This window comes from Neopelma chrysocephalum, unplaced genomic scaffold (assembly GCF_003984885.1).
Source record: "Neopelma chrysocephalum unplaced genomic scaffold, ASM398488v2 Primary Assembly neopelma1_76, whole genome shotgun sequence".
NCBI classification, from domain to species: Eukaryota; Metazoa; Chordata; class Aves; order Passeriformes; family Pipridae; genus Neopelma; species Neopelma chrysocephalum.
This window is the reverse complement of record NW_020897737.1, coordinates 13,204,773-13,231,106: the sequence shown is the minus strand read 5'-3', so window position 1 is coordinate 13,231,106 and position 26,334 is coordinate 13,204,773. Positions and strand designations below refer to the sequence as shown.

At 42.7% G+C, this 26,334-nt stretch overlaps 1 protein-coding gene across 3 annotated transcripts in view; it reads left to right on the top strand.

The window, feature by feature from the left end:
* Positions 1 to 26,334, top strand: part of AGPAT3 (1-acylglycerol-3-phosphate O-acyltransferase 3) — an 89,436-nt gene that overhangs the window by 2,220 nt on the left and 60,882 nt on the right. The window contains exon 1 of one of the 3 annotated variants that reach the window (XM_027688838.1): positions 14,807 to 15,249. The exons of the other annotated variants lie outside the window; for them this stretch is intronic. The gene's annotated coding sequence lies outside the window, so the exon portion shown is untranslated. Of the gene's footprint in view, positions 1 to 14,806; positions 15,250 to 26,334 lie in introns of those variants that run through there. 3 annotated transcript variants of the gene reach the window in all.

Below are 26,334 nucleotides of genomic sequence, written 5' to 3'. Positions count from 1 at the left end.
AATTGTTGCATAGTCCTGTGCTAGCTTCAGTGTTTTGTTTTTTTTTTTTTCCTTTCTGCCTCTGTTAGCAGAAAGATGCATTGTTTTCAAATCCTAAATGGTGTTTTGTTTACTTACAAAACTATTACAGAATAATTGGATTTGAGGCTTGCATTTTGTGGGGAACCGGTGTGAATAAAGTATTGCTGTTAACTGTAATGAGTTCACCTATACAAAATTTACAGTAGCCATAAATTATGGTAAGTTGCTTCTGCACTCTATGCAAATACAATAAAAAATCAAGAAAGGTTGCATTCAGTCTTGCTTCTCTGGCTTATGAGACCATAATTCTGGAGGGAATGGCCAAGGTACTGATGAAAAAACATAGTTATCATCTGCAGTGGCTAAAAATGGCCGTTCTTTTCAGTGGGTTTTTGTTTTTTGGGTTTTTTTTAATGTTCATGCTGAGTGTTGGTGCATGTATAGTCATTATAGTCAACGCCTGAACAAAGACCAGGTGACTAGGCAATTGGTACCTTGAGCATCAGGAGATGAAGAACAAAAGAAATGACAAAAAACAAAGGGAATTCAAAATTTCCTTGTGTCTCAGACTGTTTCACTACCTTCTGGTGCTGAGCCACCAGTAATAAGTATTCTCTGCCTTCACTTGCATTTCAGGGTAGCACCAGGGAGCTCTTGCTTGTGGGTAGCTCTTAATAATAGCTAGAATTAATAAGTAATTGCTAGCATCTTTTTTAGTAAAACTAAAAGGAAGGGAATAGAGAGATATGTGATGGTTTTATCCAAATTTCTTGTTTACTTATGGTATTAACCAACTTTAAATAACATTAAATAATAATCCCAAGGCTTCTGTTCTGTGTTTGATGAACATACTCTTAAATGTGTTACATGAAAACCAGTTTGCCATCTGATGCAGGCTCATGGTCAGGATTCCCAGTGTGAGTCAGCACCTGAGTTGGGGGATTGATTATCACTAGGACACAGGCACCTGTAGGTAAAATTAGAATAATTTAGGAAGTGTTTTGTTTGCTGGTGCACCAAGCCAACAATGTGTTTCCTGTTTTGGTTTATTAATTGCAGCGATCCAAATTTCAAATGGTTAAAAAGGAAGTGAACCCTTGCTTATATATATATTTTTTTTATGCTTCTAAAATCAGTATATACTTATGATTTACCTAAAATTTTCTTTGCCTTTGAGTCTGGACACACTTAAGAGTATGCAAAGCGTGACAGTGATGAGCAGCTGAGCGCTTAGAGGTGTTACACACAAGTTATAGCAAAGATGAAAGGAATGCTGGTCTTTTTTGTAAAGACCAATCTATGAGTGCTACCTTTGGATCTAGTCCTTCACAGCATCTCCTCCTTCTGCTGAGTCTGTATCTGTAGCTGTCTAACCAGCACAACTGTGCAGTTTAGTAGATGAAATATTTGTCTTGCGAAGCAGGAACCTTAAATTCTTATCCTTGTCCAAACAAGTATTCAATGTTGTAAAAGGAGACTGAGAGCCACAGGGGCTCCTTTTTTCTGACTGTAAACCTGTGCAAAACCCAAACAGTTTTGGGACAGTTTTTTGGACCAGCTGTGCCAGGTTAGCCTGCTGCATAACTGAGGAAGTGCTAGGTGGAGGTTATGATATCTTCCAGGGAAAAGGCAAGGAAAGCTGTACTGAAATGATGTACAGCTCAGACTACATGAGGATGCTTCCCACCAGACTGATAGGCAAAGGAGACGATCAGACTCACCTTTCTGTTTCATGCCTGTGTTTTGTGAGGGGTCCAATGTTGTTTTGGCACCCTGACCTTTCTGTAGATGTTGATCTCTGAGACACCTCCTCAGCTTATTGCTATTCCAAGGCATATCACTTGTAGGGAGAGCAGGCCCTTAATTTTGGAATGCTGCCTCCCCTAGGAATCGGGAACTCGGGACCTAGGCTCTGTGAAACTTGCTACTTGCCATGCTGCATTTTTTGTGCACCCATAGGTTCCGGTTCCTTGGCAGAGAACTGGGATGAAATAAAGAAGAGAAGAAACTTTGTTTCCTCTTGGACGGGGAATGAACGCTGATGTGCTGACTGGTCTTAATACTGCAATTTATCTTGCAGTAGTATCAATGACGTGGTGTTTGCTTTCCAAACAAAAGATGTGGTTTATGTCCCAAAGAGTTTAAAGATCATTTGAAGTTTTGTGTAGTGGAAATGGTATTTTTTTTCAGCTAAATCAACTTTGCTCTGGGTACAGCCTCTTTGCCTGTGATTACTGCTGGGGTTTGAGACTGCTGAGGAAAAAAAGAAAATGCTTATACTTGAAGCAGATGTTGATCTCCCTGTGCTTTATGAGAATGAAAGGGCATAAAGATTCCTTATACATTTGGAGTGAAATGGTAGAAGTTTTCCATACAGATGAGGTGGATTTGAGTGCATGGCAGAGCACTTAAAATCCAATGCCTGTGTATTCATGAAAAAAAAAGCCTATTAAAAACCTTTACAATGTTTCTGCATCAATGTTAAGACCTCTTTAATGGTCAGGCATAAGCAGTGTGATGTTGGAATCTGTGTGTAGCACCTCTTCTCCATGCAGATGGACTTTCTAATTTGCTGTAAATTAAAAGAGGTTTCAGTCAAATTTTTAGTTCCTTTTTCTCCCCTCTTGTTGTTCTTGTGTGTTGGCAATATTAGGTAATTATAGTGTGCATGCTAGAAGCCCTGACAGCCTAAACTGAGTTCTTTGTAAAAAATGCGATGTTTCCCTTAATTAAGACAGACTAGAAACAGCACCTGAATCTATTAATTAAATAGTCAAAGTTGATAGCTATTTAGGATATATTAACAAGCAAAACAAAATACATTTTTTACTGAAGTGTTGCCCACAGTCAATGAGCTACTGTAAGGTTTTTGGGGTTTTTTTGTGGAGAAAAATAATCTGTTGGTGCTGCAACTGTCACACATGCACAGTCATGCAAAATTCATGTGAGATTGTTCCCGATTCTATGGTTCTCAGAACAATAGCCTCTATTTCTTCTTCAAAGCTCTTCAGAGCTGTTAAATAATCCTTGTGACAACCCTATGAAGTGAGTATTGTAGTAATTTTGTATGGATGGCAAAACAATTAATCGGCATTGTCTCCAGCTGTACGAGGACAGTGGGTTTTGCAGCGTGCCTGGGGCCTGGCCTGTTGCTCAAACATGTGGTTGTGTGAGCAAGGGTTGGGGTGAGTGTGTCTTGCTGCCTCTTCTGGCTGTAACTGTGCTGATGAAAACATTTTGCAGATGAAGTGGTCATCAGCATGCAGGTGGTCATCAGCATCAGGCTGGAACCTACATGTCCCGATAAAGGATGGATTTATCTTGTTCTGAATTATTCAGACCATCTTAGTGGCATCACTTCTTGGAGTTGTTGGCCTTGCTGGTGTCTGTAACGTTCTTTTGCATGTGAAAGTTGGATTGCTCAGACTGACTTCAGAGCACAAGTTTGCTCATTCATGGGACGAGGTCCTGGTCGGATGCTTCCCACTGGGGTCGTGCCAGGCTGGGCTTGCTTAGGATGATGAGTTGCCTTGAGGTTGACTCCTAACTCCCTTTTATCTGAAAAGGCTCCAGAACCAGCTGTTACATGAACACCAGCAGTATCTGCCAGCTGAAGGAGGTTTGGATAACCAGGACGTAAGTTCCTGTTTGGGTCTGACCGGTGTCGCAGCTTTTCTGTGCAGCTTGGCTTTGGCTGCTGAGATATGTGTGTCTCCTCTTCTCCTCCACCAGCTCTGCCTGCTGCCCTTCCAGGAGTTATAAAAGCCACAGCAGATGGCTTGGGGAGGCAGTGTCTGTAATTACTGCTGCAAGATTTGCCTAAGCTTGACTCTGCGCAAAGAACGCTTTATTTTTTTTCCCCCGAAGATTCAAAGTTGTCGGTATTTCAAATGCAGATTTGGTCTTTTCAGGGGAACACGACGGTGGAGATGTTGTGCAGTGGAGATGTTGTGCGTTTCTTGCTGGTTTAAAAGCAGCCTATTTTTCCTCTTGACATAACTCATATCATGCTTTAGTGCTATCAGTTTTCAGTCTTCCCTGGCTAGGTCAGCCTTCAGGTTCCTGGTACTGATATAGGCTAGACTGGCTATGGACCCAAATTTTGATAACAGCTGATGTACTGTTAAATAACACAACTACAATCTGTGTGTTTGATAAAAGTAGGTTTTTAAACCCACTAACCTGGCTGGAAACCTTCCAGCAGGTTTTGGTGTGAACGTTGTTCTCCCATCTGAGCCGAGATAGGAGGTTTGACTGTAGGTTTGACACATCTTTAATGCCTAATGCAAGTGCTCATCTCCCAGCTGTAGTTGTGACTGATTGACCCAACATTATGCTGCAAAGCATGTACTTCTCTGTGGGACCCCTTGTTCCAAGTACCTTTCTGAAGTCTTGGCCTCCCCAACAGCCTCTCTGAGCTGAATTTCTCCCCTCACATCTCTGATGCTTATGGCCCTTGGGTTATTAACTGTATAGCCAGCCAGGTTTGAATTGTAAGAGGTCTGAAAGCAAAGGGAAAGAAAGCTTTTGATTTCCTGAGGTCAGTGAAGAGACTGTGGCCCAAACCACCCACTGAGCAATGTTGTTTTTCCTTCTGGTGGCCACAGCAGATGTGACATCTCTGGTTCCTCAGACTGTTTCCTGGGGTTACTCACAGTACAGAAGGCTGGACTTCTCTTTCTAGGGAGCATGAGGCTCTCAGCTGTATTTATTTCAAGGTGGATTTTTTTTATTTTTAATTTACCTTGCCTATAAAGTACATTTAGCTAAAAGTATAAGTAGCAATGGGAATTTGATCCAGATTCCAGATCCTTATTCATCTCCATGTCCAGTGAAATGTTATGTCTGGAGTCATAGGATTGAGATGGCTTTTGGAATTTTGATTTTTCTTTTTATCTTGTCTTTTGCTTTTGCTTTCCTGGCCAGCTCATGGCAGGGGGAGAGTGTCATGCCTTTTAGCAGTCTCTGCTTATAATTAACTTTTCTGAAACTTGTAAATGGTTTTCATGTTGAATTTGCGTGTGGTATTGCTCTTACCTGTGGAGAGGCCAACCACTTGAAAACAGATGTATTTCATACTGTGGCAAGGATGTTTGTGTGCTTTCTTTAAGAACTGGGATGGCTTAATCTGAAATAGGATGTACTGTGAGTAATTCAGTTTCCTTTGTTGTCTCAAGTCAAGTTGTTTCTGACGATGGAAGCTGAACTGTCTGGCTTAACTCTCTGGTCGTGTTCTTCTCCAGTGTCCTTCTGTGATGGTACAAGACCTATTGCTGCCAAACACTGCTGGATTCCTTTCAGGCTTTTCTGTCCAAATACTCATCAGAAAACACTCAGTGAACCCTCTCCTTCTACCCACTCTGGAAGGACAGAGTTTGCCTTCGTTGCCCAACAGCCTTATAGCAGCGGGTCTTAAGCTGAACTTAAGAAGGCAGAAGCACTTCTTCTACCTTGAAGTTCCTTGGATGGAGATCACCAGATACTGGGATGTTAGGCAGCAGCAGGGTCACAGTGCACTTACCCTGGTCCTCTGCTCTTCCCTGGCCATCACTTGCTGTCTGCTGCCAGGGACATGTCATGAGATGGGACTTTGGCTCTGGCCTGGTACAGATGTGCTTGTTTGCTGCCTGGGTCCTGCTGAGCCCTAGGAAGGGCATTCAGCCTTGCATTTGAAATGAAAACCTTGGTTAAAAATGGCATTGCTTCAGCTTGCTTGCTGCAGCTGTAGCCGTGGCTGTGAATTGAGGACCATAACTTAATTTATGGTAAAAGTTTTTGGAGCATGTAGTCTTAGAATGAAGATATGTCCATTAAATATGTATGTATCCTTATGCTGTTAGATATATATTGCTGACAAGCTCTTGTTCTGCAGCTGTGCCTATACCAAAGCCCTCTAGATGGTACTTCTCTTTTTTTTTTTTTTTAAACTTTGAAGCTTTTGCCAGCAACTTACCAATAAGGAAATAAGCTTCACTGAAAGGTTTCATTTTAGTCTGTGTACTATATTTTTTTCTGGGGTGCTCCAGTACACTGTGGAGTGATGTATTGGCTTTTCAGAAGCAATATCATACGGGGGAACAAGAGCTGACCAAAGTAGTGGTGATGAGTCCTGAGGCATTCACAGCATCATCCTGGTTATATTTCACAGTAAAAAACAGATAGAGAGTGTTCATCATTGAAACAACAGGACCTGCTGTGTGCAACCCACTATGAGCCTTATCTCATTCAGGTAGAGAGCCTGTACTTTTCTCTGCAACAAAACAAAGTGGCATTATCTTTTTATTTTGGTTTTTTTTTTCTTTTTTTTTCTGGCATTGTTTTTATTTCATCAGTTTTTTTCACGTCCTAAACCTTAAACATTTTCTACTAGTGCAGTGATCTCAAGGTTTTGCCAGGCACCCATATGGTAGGTCTGGTCTGAAGGCTGAACCTTCGGTTTTCCTGCAAGGCGTTGCGGGTGGAAAGGCTGTACTTTATGTCCATCTGCACTAATTCTTCTGCTGCCAATTCCAAAGCCGTCCTGGTGGATCCCAGAGGAAGCTGTGAACTACCGTGGAGGGTTATCTGTGGATAACTTGGCTGGCTGGGCCTGAGGAAGGAGGAGGATGTGTTTCTGTACGAGGGAAGCTGGCAGAAGCTTTACCGCACTTGGTGGCGCGTACGAAATCAGCACTGGTTGCTCTTCACACCACTCACTGCTGCCGTGAAGGAAGGCACATCCTTTGAGGACATGATTGGTTTTGTAATGGCAGAGTGAAGACTTCCTTCTCATTGAAGGAACATCCAAGAAGAATGTGGGTTTCAGATTGATTTAACAAGCATTTCCGTAGTTGGTTTATTTTAATAAGACTTCGCCTAGATGGCTTTTTTAATTGAATATTTAAGCAAGTTGAAAGCAGGCATTTTCCTGTCTCTCTTTAATTTGTGCTGATACGTGGTTTAGCATAATTACTTTTTAATGTCCTTTTAAAAAAAGTGTGGTGCCCTCATCCTCCTGACCTTTCTCCTTCAAGAAAGAGTGGATTTCATTTATTTGGTGAGAAATGCCTGTTATATCATTGCCCTGTTACAGGGAGGTATGTGGGAGAGGTGGGCTTGGTGAAAAAATTGCTGGCTTTTTAAGGTGATGGGTTCAGGCCAAAAAGCATTAAGAGTGGTCTGAAGCATACTGTGGTGTTTGGAAGCTCCCTTTCTGAACTTCATGAATTTAGTTCTAAATATGAATCTTGCAGCATTACACAGATGCTTTGGTTTTACTGGGTGACCTAAAATAACTAACTTACAGCTTTCCTTTCCCCTCCCTTGCCCTCCTTCTCCCGCAGGCCTGTTCTTTTCTTGTTGGTCAGCATTAACTTTCCTGAGATCTGGGGCCCTAAAGAGGGAATGGAGCCGTGTTCTTCTGTGTTTAGGTTTCTGCCTGATCCAGCACAGGGAGTAGTGGAATAGTGGAGTACTCCTGGGTAGGAGCATTTTGTCAGAGATCAGAGAAAACTGGCTGCTTAACTTCCCATCTAGTTGACTCTTTGCTCTTCCCCAGTTCAGCAGGAGTATCAACACTGAAAAAAAGGTTGGCACCATCATTTCTAGTGGGGTTGCAGTTTAGTCTGGAATGGAGGAGTCTGTCTGCTGATACTCTTGATCCTTCTCTTTGAAGAAAATCAACCACAGCTGCCCCAATTTTTGGTCATACCATTGCCTACATTCATTTGTGCCTCTGTATTTGCTCTGGAGTCTTTTATTTAATGCTGTCCATTAACACAGTGAGTGGCAAAACATCTAAGGGGAAAGAAAGCTCTAGACTTGCTTGTATTTTCTGTTTTGGTGATAATAAAAAATATAGTGCTTCCACTTAGCAGTTTGAAACCTGAATGTGAGTTAGTCTTAGGTGATTGCAAAAAAAAAAAAAACCACAACCCAAGAACCCCAAACTTTTCCTTTCTCTCTGACTCCAAAAGAAAAAAATCAAGCACCCTAGATGGGGACACACACACGCACACCCCACTGCAAGATGGTTTTCCTTGGCATGAGCTGGACTGTGCCGTGGAACTGGAAGTATTGCTTTTTAAGAAACACCTTTTCTTGTGGACAAAGTTGTAAGAAAAATTGAGTGGAAAAAATTCAGAGATGTCTAGGAAACATTACCAAAAGGAAGATTTAAAGAATCAATATAGTTCGACGTAGAGAACACATGGAAGCCAGCTGCAAGAAGAGAAAGGAGGGAACTGCTGTCTGTGCCTGCTGTAGAGAAGACAAGAAGTTAGGGATTTAGGATGCAGAATGGGGAGCTGGAGAACTTTGGAAAACGCTTTCCATTGCCAAATGGGAGTTGTAAAATCTATGTTGCTGGAAGGAACTCAAAAAAGAAAAGATTCTGGCAGATGCCAGGGAAGAATTGGGGTTTAGGGCTTCTGCACTGGGGACTGGGGTGCAGGATCCCTTGTGGGAAATGTACCTTTATGAGATGTGGACAAGGGGCAGGGGTGATCCAAAAAAATGTAAGTTTTGGTCTTCCCTGCTCATCCCTTATGTTGCTGTGCAAAAAAAAAAATAAAAAAAAATGAGGGAGTGGAGGACAAGAAATTAGTGGTGATGATGAAGAAGAGAAGTAAAAGGTGATGGAGAAACTTTACTGACAAAGGTTGAGGGCAGCTGGGTTAGGTGACATTTTGAAATCTCCTTTGGCTGCAGACACTCAGTTTTATTTTGGTAGAGACTTATGCTCTGAGCCTGCTCCACTCTAGGAGCCTCATATGCTATGAATTCCAGCACAAGGCAACACTGATCAATCTGTGTGTTAGACCGAGTGACCCCGGGAAGGATATTGGTATTTTTGCTTTTCTGACAAGAAGTCCTCTCAATTAGTGGCTGCTTCATAACTTCCTCTTGGAGTGTGTGAAACAATTCACTTGCAATTCATGTGTGTTCCATGCAGAAGGTAGAGCAAAGCCTTGGAGATGTTGCTTCAAAACTGGTGCCTGAACTCAGCTACCGGAATGACCGTGGTGCTGGTTGCCTTTGGTTTGCTGTTTTTTCAACCATTTGGCTCTCAGTGAGTTTCTGTGGCACAAAATTAATTCCTGATGACCAGCCAAAGTACCTTAGAGTCCCTCTGGCCAGAAGCTGTAATTACCAGGAATGCATGGAGGGCACTAAACAAAAGCTGAAAGACTGGGTAAACCTCATTCAGCAGTGGCCAGTATGTGCCCACAGAATTTAAATGCAAGTGCTGGTTCTCTCTACAACACAGTCCTGCTTGCCTTTTTTTGGTATTGCAGCCATTGCACGAACCTGGTGGGTGCTGAAGTAGTTCTGCAGAATGATTAGCAGTGAATTAAAATCTGAGTCAAGTTCCTGGCTCCCTGTACTGACAAATACTTTGCTAGCAAGTATTTGAGACAAAGCACCAGAAAATTTATGGACTGTGATGGTCTGTCACTCTGTGTGAACAGAAAAGAAATACCATCCAGCTTCCTGAAATGATTTCTCTTATGCGTGGTATGCCTAAAATTATTTGGCAGGACATATGGTCTTTGCATGTTGGTAAAACACAGGCAGTCCACGCAAGGAAATGTGGAGCATCTTGTTCCTTGAGTTCTCTCCCCAGCAATGGCCAGTGTGTAACCTCAGCAGTGCTGAGCTGTCGTCAGCTGTCTCTGAAAAACTCATCCAAAGTGTGTGTATCTCTCATGTAAATGAGACTCAACTTCCCTCCTTATGGCCACAAGGAAGTTCAGTCTTCCTGTCACTGAGTATGGAGCCTGTGCCTAGGTAGGAGAAACAGAACTAAGATAAATTGAGCCTCTGGTGAATGACTCAAAAGTTGTTGGGGGAATTTGTAATGTGCTAGGTTTTAAAATGCCAGATGCTCCTATGAGAGAGGAGCCCTGCTATGTTTCTCCCTTAATTCCAGAACAACATTAAGATGGGGTTCTGTCCACTGGAAGCATTTTGGATGTCGTTGTTGGGTAAATGGACCCTCTGTCTTGAAAGACTCCGTCTCTTGCAGATAATGTGGTATTTGGAGTTCACAGACCTGATGGAATTACATGTGTGAGAGGGTATGAGCAGCAGAAAGCCAGTTACCTGCATTTATGTTTGCTCTGGGTAGCCAGTGAGTCCTCATTAGCCATGTGCTTCCAAACCTGCAAATAACTGTTACACAAATTAAAACCCCCACTGCACTGATACAGGTCCTCTCTGCTGGGGTGTCTGTCTCACAGCAGTTGTGTTCAACAAGTTCCAGCAGTGTCAAGCACCTACAGCTTGGTTACAAAGTAGGGATTTTTTTTCCACCACTAAGGTTTTTATGCTTGAAACCTTAACTTGCATGTCATTTCTAGAAGAGGGTGGATCTTCTCAGACAGGTGAATTCACGCATCTCCAACTTATCTTGATCTTTTGGTATAATTTTCTCTTGTTCACCTCCTCCTCTTCCTCCTCCTCCTCTTCCTTGTTTCATCCCACTTATTGTGGGTTTTGTCAGGGCACTTTTTTAAGCATTTAGAATCAGTTGCCAAATTACAGTAAAGAGCAGGTAAGTTTAACGCTGCATGCATGACAGATGAAGTAGCAATGTTTAATCTTCGTGTTTTTCATTTCTGTGCTTCCAGTGGACTTAGACCAGGTTTTCTTTTTGTATCTCTAACCATTTGTCTTTTATACTGGATGTATATGGGGAAAAGAGAGGAAAGAGGAGAAGCAGAAGGGAATGAAAATGACCTTTACCTATTCCTGGATTTTCTGGGATTTATGTTATACTGCTGTGGAGTGGGAGCTGCTGTTCTCTCCTGAGCCCATTGTGTAGGCAACCAGCAGACCTGAATGTCACAGGTCCACATTTGGGCAGATGCTGCCTTTATTTCATCTATAAACCAGTGGGTTTAGGGGGTGGTCTGGGTTGAAAGAGAGGAGTGGGTGGGTGGGAGTGTTGGGGGCCTGTGGAGATTGATCTGTTCAAGCTGTCACTTTTTGGGACTCCCTTGTCTTGTTCCAGATCCCTGCATCACATCTCTCCTGGCCTCACTTACTGCTTGTTGGGATCTGCCACATCTTGAATTTGCTGTTTGTCAAATTTTTTTATATTCTCCACCAGGAACTCGTGGAGTTGTTTCTGCTGCTTCTTCCCCCCCCCTTTACTCCACTGAGGCACTTTGTGCTGCCGTGTCAGAGGGCGAGAGGCTCTCACAGGCATTTAAGAGCTGCTGCCCGTTTTTTTAGGATGCATTATCTCTTCCTTTTCTTGAGAGTCCTACTTTTCTGCCTTGGGTCTGGATGCAGTCATAATTTATGTAGAAATCCTGTGTTAAAACTTGTTCAGATGTTAACTTAGCAGAGACAGCTTTGCAGTTCTTGCGCTGCAAGTGATAGTTTCTGCAAGAGGAGGGAGCTGTGCAAACTCGCTAAAGATTCTGGTTATATTGGCCAGTTCTTGACTTCAACCTTTTTAGTTGTTTGTTGAGAGGTTATTTTGGGAAGAAGAATGTAATCGGGTCAAAAATCAAATTTCAGTTGAGGCTGATTCATTTTGTATGGGCATGTTTTAGTTGCTGGGCATTGCTCACAATAGAACTTGGAAGAATTGAAGTGTTCAAACTAATTTTTACCCGTGATCTTTTCCCCATTGGTAAAAATTTTCTGACGTGGTTTCATTTCAGATTCCTGAACGCTAATTTCTGGTTTTTATTAAATGTACTTTTGACTAACAGAAATGCATTGGGGAAAGTAATAGAGCCCAAAGGGAAACAAAACCATTTCCTTTTGGCTTAATGCTTTTTTTCTGTACATCAACCATGGACGTGTTTTGTTTTGACCTATTTTATTCCCAGTATGAACTTAAAATTTGAAGTCCTGCCACTGAGCAGAGTAAACTTATAAAACACTCAAGTAAATTAAGGGAGAGTACTTGGAGTCTAAACCATGCTTATGCCACTTTTGTTCACCATATCATGGTGGTTCCCATTAATAATCACAGTGGCCTTGGAGAAGAGGATGGCTCTGTGCAGGCAGACACTTTCCAAGTGTCAAGTGTTCATACCAGGTAGTTAATGTGTATAGTCAACGTCTTTGATATCTAAAAACTGGGGGTTTTGAGTTCATAATGTATTCTTTTCCCTACTGGAACCTGATTTTTTTTTTTTTAATAAAAAGATAAACTGCCACGATATCTCACAAAGCAATAGAGGAAAATAGCATTGTAAATCCCTCGATGTGTTGTGAAAGCCCTAGACCTTTCCTGTTGCTGTCTTCTATTTGACTTCTGTGCAGCTCAGGTTTGTTATTATGTGCTCTTCCTCTCATGGTCACTATTCTCGAAAGTTTCTTCCGTTATTTGTCAAACTGCAGAGCATTCAAAATATTTACATTGAGATAACAGCTTTTTTTTTCTGCATGCTGAAATCGTGTGGCCATCCACCAAATGAACTGGCTGGAAGGGGATGGGGTGGAGGGGCCAGGCCGGTTTTAAACTTGGTTGTAATCTTCTCTGCTTTAATTAAATGCTGTAGAGGCTAGTGGGGCAATGTAATGAACATGTAGTGTCCCTTTAGGCACTCCAGGGTGTTTCTCCTGGCCTGGAGCCACCACTCTCAAAGGGTATAAGTTTCCCAATGGTCTGATGTGGCGTCTGCCAGTCCCGTGTGGATGTATCTTGGAAACATCCAAAAATGGCTCTTGGCACCTATGTTTAGAAACCCAGATCTCTTCCATAAGTGTTAGTGAGAATTTCAAGGAGCAGATTTTCTCTGCCCATTAAACTGGAAGCATTCATAAGGGATAGACTTTTCCTCAAACCTCAGTCATCTTTTCATCTCCCTGACTCAATGTCTGTGTGTGTGTGTTTAAAGCCAAAACCTTCAAGTGCCAATATGCAAATACACCCTTAGCTCAGTGTATGAATTCAGTTTGAGATTATTTAACTCTCATGAAGATGTAATTTCATGGCTGTAAGACTTCAAAAACACCCTGAAATTAAGGTCTTGGAGTAATCTATAATAAAGGAACACCGCAAAAATGCAGGTGCATAGGAGTGTGAATACTCTGCCTTAAAAGACAGATACCCGTGGAAATGCACATGCTGTAAACCTTAGTAATTTTGTTCTCGTTGGGATCAAGTTTTTTATTATGCATTAAATAGTTTATAGGCAGCTGAGCAATGCAGTGTCTGGTTGCTTGGTTTCTCCCCTATTCCTGGCCCATGGTGTCATACCCATTTCAGTGAAATACTATATCTCTGCTGTGATCAAGGCAGAAGGAGTAAGGTAGTGATTGGTATAATGAGATTTATTTTTTTTTCCTAGTTTCCCACTGTCCTTTAGCACAGTACTTCCATAAATACATTGTAACACTCTGTGATAGCTCTGTAGCAACTCTGATGTTCTAAAGAAACAAAAGAAAACATCTCCAGAGATTACCAGCTTTGGAAAAATATTTGTCACATGAAGAGCAAAGTTGTTCCCTAGCAAAAATTACTTGCACCTCTCTGCTTTCCAATCTTCTGTTATTCACTAAAACTCTTATCCACTAAAACTCTCAGGTATATGTTTTAAGTCCTCTTGATTTCAAGATTTGCACATGTCCTGAATTAAGCTGCTTTTTTGTAATTATTTTATCATCATCATCAATCATAAAGAGTGTTTTGGGCTTAGATAAAAGGGCCATAGTTGCAAAACATCTTAGAACAGAAAATATGCCAACCATCTTGAGCTGTGGAAAGAAAGATTAGTGTGGATAGTAGGAGAAAGTCCAGCCTCTGAAAAGCAGTCACTGCAATGGTGTAAATTCAGATAAGGTTCAAGGAGTCTTTGAATGTTGTCCTTGATGTCTGAATGGCTCTCACATATTAAGGTGGTGCAGTTTACTTGGTCACTAAGATTCAGTTTTTTTAAGACTCCTTGCATGTAGGTCTATATAGATTCAGTTGTTTAGTATTTTGAGTAAGCATTTAATGTTTTTAAATACCTTTCCAGGAGGGAAGGGATACAGTCGAAGGGGAGAAGGGTTTTTTTAAAGTATATGTTCTTTTTCTTAGTTTTTTTTTCTCATGTCCAAGAGAAAGGCAGGAACAGAGTTCTCTGTTTCTAATAGTCAAGCAATAGGCAGAGCCTTAAGCCTAGAATTAAAAAATTAGAAACCTTCCCTCCAGATCAGTAACTCATGCCAGCCTTTGTAGTGACCAGCACTTCAAATGATATTTAATCCAGGTTATTGCACTTCTGAAAGCAAACATTCTTTCCTTTGGGGTGCATCAAATGCTAGTTGCAGTAGTAATTAATGAGTTGGACTTCAGAAGGCATTCTGCTTATTTTTACCTATTTTTCTTTGTCTAAAAATCAGCTAGTACACTGTATATGGGTCAAAATATATTCTATTCACTGGTAGGTACATTAAAAATCAAAAAGTGTTACGACAGTGTGATATAGCATTGTAATGGGTAAATAATCTGTGGTTTATAAATATTTCAAATTGTGTTTGAGGGTGGTAATGAAATGCTGCTTTGTGGCATGGCAAACCACTGGCCATGGGACTGAGAATATTTCCAGGGGTGTGAATTTTTCTTGGGAAAGAGGCAACAGCAGAGCCTGCAGCACTGGTCAAGGCTGGGCAGTGCAGCAGGACACCAGGTTGAAAAGCCGAGTCTGGCACTTGGCAAAATGCACTCGTGAGGAATCATAACCCTTCCTTGTGACTGTAAAAAAAAAAAACCGGTCAGAGGTCCAGAGGGCATTTGTGTGTTTGCTTTACCTGTGCACTTTGCCCTGGTTATGTGACTTTTCCGGACACTATTTATATTTTGAGCAACGTGAGATCGCGGCTGGGCCCGTGAGGGACGTGAGGGGTGGTTTGCACGTGAGGGTCAGGACGTGCTCGTTGCTCCTCTCCGAATGCGCTCTGGCTGTTTTAGCAATGCCTTCCTAATCTCTGGACATACTCGTGGTGTGTGCAGCTGGACGCGTCTGGGGGGCAGCAGGGTGTGCAAACACACAAGGATCTCACCAGCCGTGTCTCGTGCTGGTGATACTGCGGGGTGCTCCATCTGTAGAAGAGTCCTGGATTAAGGAGAAGACATGAAAGTGGAGTCAGCCAGTTCTTCAGGGCACTGAGCCTGAGGTGTGTGAGGAGAAGGTGCTGGTGAAGTCAGAGAAGCTGCTTCTCTGCTGTGCCTGAAGGTCCCGGGACCCATCTGGACAACGTGTGATTCCTCTGCTCCTGGAGCAGCGTTCCCTGTGGTGGGTAAGCCAGAAATGCTTCCTATGGACCTCTCTGCCGGGCAGCTGCAGGTCTCTGGTGCTGCAGGGTTACCTGCTGTCTAGGAAGAGTGGTGCAACCTTATTTCTCATTTTGATATAAGTGGTTTGGGATCTGGTGTTTTAAAGTGATGGTTGTGCTGGGGAGCAAGGCGAAGCTGGGAACTTGTTAAAGAAAAATGGTAATCATAGAATCATAGGATGTTAAGGGGTTGGGAGGGACTTTAAAGATCCCCTAGTCCTAACTCCCCCTGCCATGAGCAGGGACACCTTCCACTAGACCAGGTTGCCTAAGGCTTTATCCAACCTGGCCTTGAACACTGTCAAGGCTGGGGCATCCACAACTTCCCTGAGCAACTTGTTGCAGTGTCTCAGCACCCTCACAGTAATGAATTTCTTCCTAAATTTCCCCTCTTTCGATTCACACCCATTGCACCTTGTCCTATCACTACAATGCCCTTACATGTTACCTCTGGAGCGTGTATGAGGTCTTAATCTATTTACCACTGAATGTGCTACACTTGGGATGCCCTGCCAGTGTGGAATTGTATTTTCCATGTGCCGGTAAATATTTTAACCTTTAGTTATTAATATTGTTTTATGGGTTCTGTATTCCTGAAAGAGCAATTCTTTTTTAGATCTGTCACCTGCCTAGGAAAAGTTGCCTTTACATATGAATTTTTGCTTTCTCTGGGATAATAAGACAGCTTTTACTTCCTATGATGTGTGGAAATAAATGAATGTGATTGATGTAGAGTGGCATCTCACTTCTTTTTAGTTTTTGAGGGTAGGAAGTGGCTCTACTGTTCCATTTTAGCCTCTTGGGGCATCTGGGAAATAAGAATGAGAGAAAATCTAACCCTATGCCGAGGCTGACTACGAGGTGTGAAAACAAAGTTCTGACACGTAGATGTGATTGAATCTTTTTGGTGGAGCTTGAAGGCAGTCAGTCTTACTGCAGGACCCAGATCTGTCAAATTGAAATAAAAATAAGAGGTCTGATTTCTCAGGATTTGACTGTTCATTTATCTCTCTTTTCTTTGCCTTTCTTTGTGTTTAGGAATTTCATACAGAGAAAGGAAAAATCTAAATCTTTCTTGCTTGGACAGTGCTAGAGTCCTACAGCAAAATGTTGTGATTGCCTTTTTTTTTTTCCTCTTTGATTTTAAAATTTTAAAAACCGTGCTGTGAAATTAAGCTGGAAAGCAGTAGGTAGATTAAAAAGGAATACTCTTTAACACAAGTAATGGAGCTCCCAGGAGCAGAGCAACTGGAAGCACAGGGAAAGGCGCACGCGAGAAGGAATAAATCTCTTTGTGCTGTTGAACGCTCAGAAGTCTTTCTGCATGGGGTGTGAGTAAATTGCCAGCTGTCTTTAGTGTTCAGGAAGAATTACTCCCCTCTCCTTGAGTCATTCTGGAGTCATTCAAGTCTATCTATACATTAGCAGGGCTTTTTCTGTCTCTCCTCCTGATACCTCCAGAGTGAACACTGCTTGGGACCACTTCATGCAGCGTGAGGATCACTGAGCTGATCCAGAGTAGTATTGCACAAGTTGTAAAGAGACTCCGTGGGACTGATGGAGGAAGGGAAACATGTTTTTGAATGTCTGTGTTTATTGTGGGGTTTTTGTCTTTTTTTTTGTGTGTGTGTTTTGCTTTTTAAATCTCGAGTAGAACGAGCTGGGTGGATGAAACATAAGTTGAAAGCAAAAGAGGATGTACCAAAACCGCCTGCTTTTACTTCCCTAAGACTTTTAGGAGGCTTATTTTCCCCAAGTTAATTTTTGCTCGTGGCTTTTTGTGTACATGTATGATGCTGTGTGTATTTTCTGCCTTTTTTGGCCTTTGATAGTGCTCCGCTGCAGTAAGTGTAAGCTTTTATGCGGTGTTTATCTACTCTGAAGTTTCTGTTTGTGTGTTTTGCTGGATGTGATTTTTTTTTTTAAAAGCAAAGACAGGAGTCTTTGGATCTGGTGAGGGAATTGATCCCTCTGTCCACCTTCCCCAGCGAGGTACCATCCCATGCCTAGCAGAGGTGAGAGAAGGCTGCTGTGCTGCCCTAAATAAACTTTCTTACTGTGTTCAGAGAGGCTGATTGGTTTCATTGATAGAGCTGTAAGCGAGACAAACCAGCCTGCTGTAAAGCCTCTGTGCCTAATGAATCAATCAGTACATTTTGATCTGTCCTATATAGTTTTCCACCTCAGTTACTCTTGACTATAAAGTTCTGAACCTACACCATTATGCGGCAAACCCTTTTAATTTGGTTATTGTTACTTGATCCTGTAGTTGTTGCTTAAAGAAGGCAGTAGAAAGAGCCTGGCTAGGTAGTCCCTTGCTTATGTGTCCCTGTACCTGGTGTCCTGGTGTCTCCTTTCCTTTGGCATGGATCACAACACCTGCACACACCTGATCCCCCACAGAGCTGGTGTGTCCAGGTAAAGTTTCGCTGCTGTACCTTGTCATGGAGCTCAAAACAAGTAAATGAACAACAGCTGCATTGCTCAGGGCAGCATGCAAAGGAATACAGTGAGTTTAAAAGAGCATCTGCTTCCACATTTCACTTGGGACGGGATCACTAAGTGTAAGGGTTTGTCACCTGTAAGGCTGAGTGTGAGTGTGACTGGGGGCGTTTTTAGGTGTAGCATTTTTCTGTCATGTGGCATTGTGTCCTGCCTGCCCAACACAAGACCAGTCACAGTGCCATGTAGCCAGCTGGGGCCAGGTTCTCTTGAATGGAAAACTCACTTTAGAAATACTCAGTGGTCTGAGAAAACAAGCAAACAAAGTTGTTACCTTTTCCCTCATGGCCCTTCCATGTCCCCTGTCCAGCCCTAGTCTCCCACACAGCAATATTTTCTCTTGTTCCATTTCTTTTCTTTCTCCCATGCATCTTCTACTAAAATAAATAAATTTATTACTGTATACCCTTTCACTTTCTAGGCTGCTTTTACTCATTCTACTTCATTATCAGTATGATTTTTTTGTTTCCCTCTCTATATTTTTCTGTACTTTCTCTTACTTTCTTTTCCTTCTCCTCTTTCATTCCCCAGCCCCTTTGCACACCTACCCCTTGGCTTCTCGAGTCACAATCCAAAAGTAGGTGTAGGAATTATCCCAAGTCTAGCCCCACGTCTCATAAATCTGTATGCAAGCTGTAATTTGCCTTCAAGGAAAACTTCAAAACTAGATTTTAAGAAATGGTTAGTCAGGAAGACTATCCTGGCCCTCATCAAGTTGTTCCATGGTCTGATGATTTTTGCTGAAGTATATGGCTTGTGACCTGAATTTTTTTTTTTTTAGTTCCATCCAGAAGCTGATGGCTCTTGTTTACCAAACTTTAGTTCCAGCAGCTGAGGTTTAATCTGCTGTAAAACTTGCTTCCATGTGGCAACTTAGACTGTGACCAAGTTTGTGGTTTTGTTCTGGTTTGTTTGTTTTTTTTTTTTTCTTTGAACTTGAAACATCTGTCCTTGTTGAGTCTCCTGCTGAAGACTTGTTTTCTGGTGGTTGAAAGTGTTTGTGAAGCTCTTCCATACACACTTTTTAGTCTGTGAACATAATCCTTGAGCTACTGAAGGCAGAACTGGACGTGGAGCTGTGAATGCATGACAACCCCATCTCCTGTTTGGATAAGCTACACCAGGCCCCTGTTTTAAGGACTGTCCCAGCATCTGATGATGTGCATATTTTCCTCTTCACCATTTCCCCAAGACCTAATTTTTTATGCCTTTTGGATAGAGGGGCTGACAGGTTTGAAAGCCATTGAGCAAACAGTGGAAGGCTGTTAGTATGGTTCTACTCTTCAGGCTGGCTTTGGAGGGAGCAATGATCCCAAGTCACGAGTCTCACCAGTCTCTGGAATTAGCTGTGTACATGGAGCCCTCCCTTTGTTTTCAGTGGCTCAGCATTTAGAATTAAAAAAGCTGCTGCACTGCTTTTCTGGGTTCCTATGAAGGTTTTTGTGGGCAAAGTAATCCTTTTGCTCACCTGGAAGAAAATCAGTGAGAAAATCAACAGCGATCATGCACAGGTCTCTGTATTATTAAAATCTTAATAGATAGGCAGAGTGTAATGGTTTTATTTGTACTACAACAGTAAGGTCCTATTTGCTTTAAGCCCTGTATTTCGCAGGACTGGAAATAAGCCTTGGAGGCTGTTGATTTTTCATTTCGTGAAGGTAGTGCTGGAAGATATTTGAGGAGAATGAGTGCTTTTTTTACCACCCCTCAGTCTGACAGTCACACCAACCCTGTTCTGTGGAAAACTGGCTCTTGCCTTGGAAAGGTCGTTCACGTGTTCAAATAACAGTGTGCAGGAACAGAAAACTCTTTCAGAGCAGGTGTCCAGAGATGCAGTAGAAGATACCTGCTTGCCTGTTATTATACCTGTCACCACAGAAATCTGGTGAATGAGTCTCCAGTTGCCAGCAGGAGAAAGGAGTTACAGTGAACAATAAATAAGAGGCCCGTGGGGAGCGCCCAAGGCATCGTCTTTCACGCAGATTGAAAGCTCTTTTCTGCTGTGCAGGAAAGGAACAAATAAGTAAAACGTTCGTATGCCACTGATGGGACACACGTGAAGCATTAGGAAAAATTAAAAGGTCGGGTTACTTGCAGTTCTCCGAAGTTAGATCCTTATCTCTGTACTGACAGAACCGAGAACAGGTTTTATTTACTTTTCAGAAAAAGGAGAGGACCAGTCAGTCTGGCATAGGAATACAAACCTACTTCTGTTCCTCAAAGTCTAAAAATTGCTTGGTGGAATAGATTCTATAGTGTGAAAAGCCCTTGAAGCACACATATGTTTGCAGTTGTAATTTTTCGTTACATGATTCTTTGCATGGAGAGTACAGTAGTCCTGGGGGTGGGCTGTTATCTGTCACTGAAAATGTTGTAGAGGGGGAGACCGTATTAGTCCAGTGGTGAGCCAGTGTTTGGTTGAACAAAAATATGAAATGCGGTATTGCTCCATAATGTTTCTCTATTCCATTAAGGCAGCTTGGAAATAAAGGTCATCAAAGCTGGAACTAACCTGTACCTTTTATTATGGGTCTCATTTAACAGATCTGTAGTGTAGGCTCTTCACTGTTGTCTGATCTCTGATGTCCAGTGTGTTGTAGGAATTTTTTTCTAAGGACACCAGGTTTTTGCAAGTGAGAGCTCCAGCACCAGTTCCTGCAATTCTTTTATCCTTTGCAGTTTCCATTTTGGGGCTGCTGTCAGACAGCAAGGTGGAACCATTGTTTGGTGGCACAATGCTGAGAATCACTAAGGTATTTAAGCTGCAGCAGGCGAGTGTGGGGCTGTGGAGCCTGGTTGCTCAGGCTGTTGAGCTGCAGTGGTTCTCAGCTGATCCAGGTGGAGGAAGAAATTTAACTGCTGTGTCTGGATCCTTTACCTGCAGCAGCCTCTCCTGGAGATGTTTTTGCCTATGGAAATGAGCATATAGAGGGTATAGTGGCCCGACCTGGTACTTTGTACTCTTGTTTTATTCTGAGGATTTTTTAAAGGGTTTTATAAAATAATTTAATAGAAAACACTGCAAGTTCATTTTTGTATTTAATCTTATGGAAGGTTACTGAGCGAAGTTAACAGTACAGACTTTAAGCCAGTGAACCTCAAGGTGCTCCAAAAACTATCCTTAAACTAGTACAGGTTTTGTGAAATACAGATGTGGATATGTGACAAACTCATCACTTTTGGGTGCACATGATTGCAGTCCTCTCAAGGGTAGTGTCATCTATGTGAGTTTCCCTTTATGTTTGCCATGTGATACAGAATGTTTTCTGTCTTGCTGTTACTTGCACGTACAGTACCAAAAGCCTTGGGTTTTGCTCCTTCAGCATTTTGGAGTTGGAAAGCCTGTGGATTTCCTAAGGGAATGTTCTTGTTCCTTACGTGCTGTAGGATGTGTTTGGCTGAGGATAAGGATTTTGGCCAAGAACACTGCACCAAAATGTTATCCACATGATGGGCTGCTCCTGCATCAAATTCAGCAGCTGTTTCCTCATATTTCTGTCTTCTGCAGCACTGTCCTCTGCCAATTCTCCCTTTTCTCCCTAAGGAAAATGCACACTGGTGAGCTGATTCATCAGTCCAGTGATTAGCTGTGCTCAAATTAGTCCTTTCCCCAGGCTTCAGAGTATTGTCCAAACATGAGCAGGAATGGATGGTTCTAGGTATTAGTGTACAGCTCTGGTCAGGATTTATCCTGGGTGTTTCTGAGGGTCCTCAGATTTATCTTCAGTGTTTTCCATCTGGAAATAAACCATTTCTGTCCTCTTTCCAGGCAGCTGCCACATCTGCTTAGTCCACTCCCTACATTGACCTCTTTTGTTTCCTTTCATCCTTGCCCCCCCCACCCACCCCAGTTTGGCTGTTCCCTGCTATCCACTACTTCAACCCCTAAAAAAGAAGTGAACTGCCTGATAAAGAGATATATTCCTTTTGTTCTGCAGCTGTTTCTTTCCTCTTGGGGAGCCAACACTGAGGCCCACGAGAGGATTTACATCTAGGTGGTGATAATGCGAGTGCATGTGAGATCTGGTATCACTCAGATTTCAGTGGCTCGTGGCTGGGAGGGTAGGTCAGCATATATATATAGTGCAGGAGCAGTGGAAAAAAAGGAGTAGAACAAGAAATTACTGAAAAAAAGATTTCAGTCTCTAATATAATTATAAATATTTGGTGTTTTCTCCCACCTTCAGTTAAAATATTGCTCCTCACCTCCCTTCAGTTTCTTTTAGCAGCATTGGTCTAACTTGGAGTAATGCTGCAAGTAGCAGTGGCTGCATTGCCTGGCAAGGTGCTGCCAAGGTGGAGTCCTGCCCTTGCCTTAAGCTCTTCATGTGGCTTGTGAATCAGCACAAAGTCCACTGAAGAAGAAATAGACTTCTACAGCAACTTGCCCTGAGCCCATGGGATTCAGATCCTGAGAGGCTGATTAATACTAGCTCTGTGTTTGAATACCTCTGGGTGTTTGAATGTCATGTTTGGAGGAGGAAGGGAGAAAATATACCCATGTGAAATGTTCAGACTCAGGATATTGCTCAAACTGGAAATCAAAGGACTGTGTGATATGCTTTTCTGTCCTTATCAGTAGTTCAAATAGACATGCTAATCCCTGCTTTTTTCTGGTAGCTGTGGTGATAGTAAGCACAGTGAGAAAGGTACATATTGTAGGGAAGGGAAGATTGAAAATGTACCTGCCCATCAGGTACCTGAAGCAATAGTTTATTAAGACAAACAAACCCCCAAGCAACAGAACTGTACTGCAATATGGCACAAAATACTCATAATGCCTTTTAGCAGAAGTAATCTCTTCCCCACAGTGCCAGTGCTGGGCTCTAGCTGGGATTTTGGAGCTCTTCTCTGTGGATTCTTCTCTACAGGAGACAGAATCCCTTTGCCAGGGTAGTCATGACTGGCTGTATCTGCTTTAACCACACGTGCAGTGCAGTAGGAGCAGGTCAGAAAAGCACATTCCAGTTTTGCTTGCTTTGTTTGCTTCATGTTCTTTGCATTTGAGTTATCCTACTCCCTGGAATGGCCATCCTTCCTGTGCGTGTGCTGCAGAGCTCTCCGAAGGAAAGCTGTCCCCTAGCCTCTGCTTCTTGGACTGCTGCTCCAGGAAGTGTCAAATTATCCTCTTCCCTGTTTCACAGGGATGATGCTAGAATGTCATTGCCTTGTCAGTACTGTCTGTGGAAGCCTCTTGTGGGAACAAACTTTATTTCTCTTGCCGCTCACTTGAGTGACCTGTGCAACCTGCTGTTTGAATCCCTACTTGATTCCCGAGATTAGGGTGGCGTCAGGAGGGATGGTTTTCACCATCAACTGCTCAAGGAGCTGGGTGGTTTTCACCATCAACTGCTCAAGGAGCTCATAAAAAAAAAGTCTCACCTTCCTGGACATCCTGTTGTTTGGGGAAGAAGGTAGAAGGAGGAGCTTTCTCTGAAATTTTGCAGCTGCTTTCTCTGGCCCAGAGAAGGAGCTTGGTCCAGTCGGATGCCATTGCTCTCAATAGGTGAAATGACCAGGAGTGGGCACAGGCCTTTGCTGTGTGAAGAGGCACAGTCAAGACCTTCTGCCACCTGATGGTGTGGCATCTCTGCTGTTCCTGAATGGATTTTGAGAAGCCCAGACCTTGCACAAAAAAGCGACTGTCACCTGTAAAGCTCAGTTCCTGCTACAAGTGGTGAGCTGATTTGGGATGAGCAGGTCAAGGTTATGGTCAAGGCTTTCTTCCAAACCTTTTACCTCCAAGTAGTGGGAGTTAACACGGAAACCAGTGGGAGTTAACAAAGTTAACAAGTAGTCAACAAGGTAACCTGGGCCTTTGCCCTCTGTGGATCTCCAGGCAGTGTGAGCAGTATTGATTCCAAGCTGGTGCCTGGACCAGAACTGCTGTTAAATAAGCAGTGGGGGCAGGCCTTTGCTAGTCCTGCTGACTTCAGACCAGGGAAGGGTATTTCCAGGCCAGGGCCTCATATTTGGCCTTTCTGAAGTGGAACATCCTACCTGGTTCTGCCTGCACAAAAGGCTGGACTCAAATACCTTCAGTGTCTTGTGAGTCGCAGGTGGCTGCTGTGGACACTGGGGGTGTAATTTCAGCCTCTCACATCTGCTTCCAAAAGTTGGAACGTGCAGCATGGCTCTTATCTAGGACACTTATCACAGAGAAAAACCACTGTGATCAGTGTTGTGGAATGGGGGAACAAAACTACGTGCCGTGACTTATTAATGTGTGAACACTGCTGAATAAAAAGCAAGAGATTCCTGATGGGCTCTGGATCTCCTTAACCCGCCCCCTCTGTGTTTTCATGCCTGTGTCTACACTCTGTTCCTGGTGGCACTCAAATCAACCACCCCTCTTTGTCCCCTTTGATCAGCCTTGATGTTTTTGAGAGGCCTCAGTGGAAGACAAAGAACATTGCAAAGGATTGAGAGCTGGTTAACATCAAATTACAAGAGTGCAATACTTATGAAAGTGCAAAGGGTGCCACTTAGCCCTTTGTTTAGTGTGTGGCATACCAGGTAATACGTAAATTTGTGACAGATGAAGAGACTCCAACTGCTTGGGGCATACAGGAGAGCTCTGCAGAGGTGCAGCCTGCCTGTTGTCTTGGATGCTTTGCGTCACCAGTGGAGTTCAGGTGGATCTTCTGATTTGGTGTCATCCAAAGGGAATCTGTTCTGTGAACACCAAAATCATCCTGTGATCCAATTTGCAGAAGCAATAGGGCTTTCCCTTCAAAAGCAGACGGGTGCTGTGGATTAATGTGCTGGTTTAGATCAATTGACTCTGCAGCTTCCCTGGTGCCTTTGATGCTGGCTCTGGCTGGGACTCAGGGGTGCTCTTGCTGGACTTCCCTTGTTGCTTTTTCCACCTTCTCATAGTAGGGGCAGGTGCTGGAGGTCATGTTGCAATCTTAATTCCTCTGAAAGAAGCTGTTTTTGTTCCTCGTGTGCTCTTGATTACAGAATGGCCGTGCAGGGAGTGACCCCCTCGGTTGTTTGTGTCCTTGGGAGTTTTGTGTTTGTGGCCTGTGTTGAGGAACCAGCTCGTATCTGCAGGGTGTCTGCACGGCTCTGCTCAGAGAAGCACATCACAGAGCAGAGCAGGGTGTGTGAGCAATTCTGTCCTTACAAATGGGGTTTACCTGGCTGTGTCCTGGCCTTTCACTGCATGGGATTGTGTGTGGTCAGTTTGACACCCAAATACTTACAAAATCCATAAAACAGCTAAATTTGGGCGTTAATTAATAGAGCAAAAAGGCAGATTGCAGAGAGGCAAACCCTATTTCATTCATAGTGCAGGTTTCTGAACAAACTTCCCTTGACGTGCTTGTTCTGGAATTTAATCCATTTTGAAAAAGGGATTATCCAGTTCACGAAAGGTAGACAGGCTGTCTCAAAAAGAATTTTCATGTGAACTAAATGACTTTTAATCTAGGAAATAAGAATAAATTTGATGTGCTGCTCCTTTGTCCCACAGATGTACTTGTCTTAAGCAAACCCTTACTTTATTTTGGTTAGTATATGTGTTTTCGTTCGCGAAGCCTAGCCATGAATGAATGAATGAATGATATGTGTTTTATTGTTTGTTTTTAATAACCAGAGAGGGTATATAGCATTTGATTTATTTCTTTCTAAGGTTTTGAATGCTTTTTCTGCCTTGGTTTGAGTTACTTTACAATGATAAAGAAACTATTTTTTTGGTAGTAGAGGAGGAGCAACAATGAGAGAATTGCCTTTTGTGGTGAATTTTATGTGGCTATGAGGAGAGGATTCTTGAATTCAAACTAGATATTTTCTGGTCTTCAGTTTTCTGCAGAAGACTAAAATGAAATCACAGCTGCATGGGAAACATTTTAATCAGTAGGGAAAAATATTTCAAAACTAGGTAGGGGAGTTAGGTGAGTTTGCTCAAGGAAAAGGCTTCAGAGCAGCTTGTTTTAAAAATTGCGTAAAATTAACCTGGAGTCATTCTGGCTTCAATAGTGCAATAGTGATGCAGGGCAAGGTCTCTGAAGACAAACACACAAAGGTCAGTCTGAGAGAGAGGTAATTGGGGCACACATGTTTTTAACTTGGAAAGCCTACAGTTTTTTTTCTTTTGAAAATCCGTACTTTTACCTTGTGGAAAGTTGCAGACTCAGGTAATTTGCGCTGTGTAAAGGTAATAATAACCTGCCACTGACCAAACCTATTCATCTGATACCAGTGTGTGTGCTGAGGATGATTTCATACTCTGGAGTCCCTCAACCATCTGTTGTTTGCACTGGGATCAGAGAGCTGTCAGTGTGTAGGTAATGCCAGTTGGTAAAATACTTGGAGGGTATGACTGAGTGATGAGGCACATCTGTCCTGTAGGTAGGGAATACCTGGAAGGAAGACAGAGTCCTTCAAGGTCAGAGGGGAGAGAGAAGTTCCAAGTTAAAATAGAGAGGTACATATTATCTTTCCCCACCCTATCCCAACTTCTGCCATTTGGATGAGTATGTTAAGAGATCTAGCATAGTTCAAAAATCTAAAATAACTGTGGGTAGATACCTGTTATCTTTC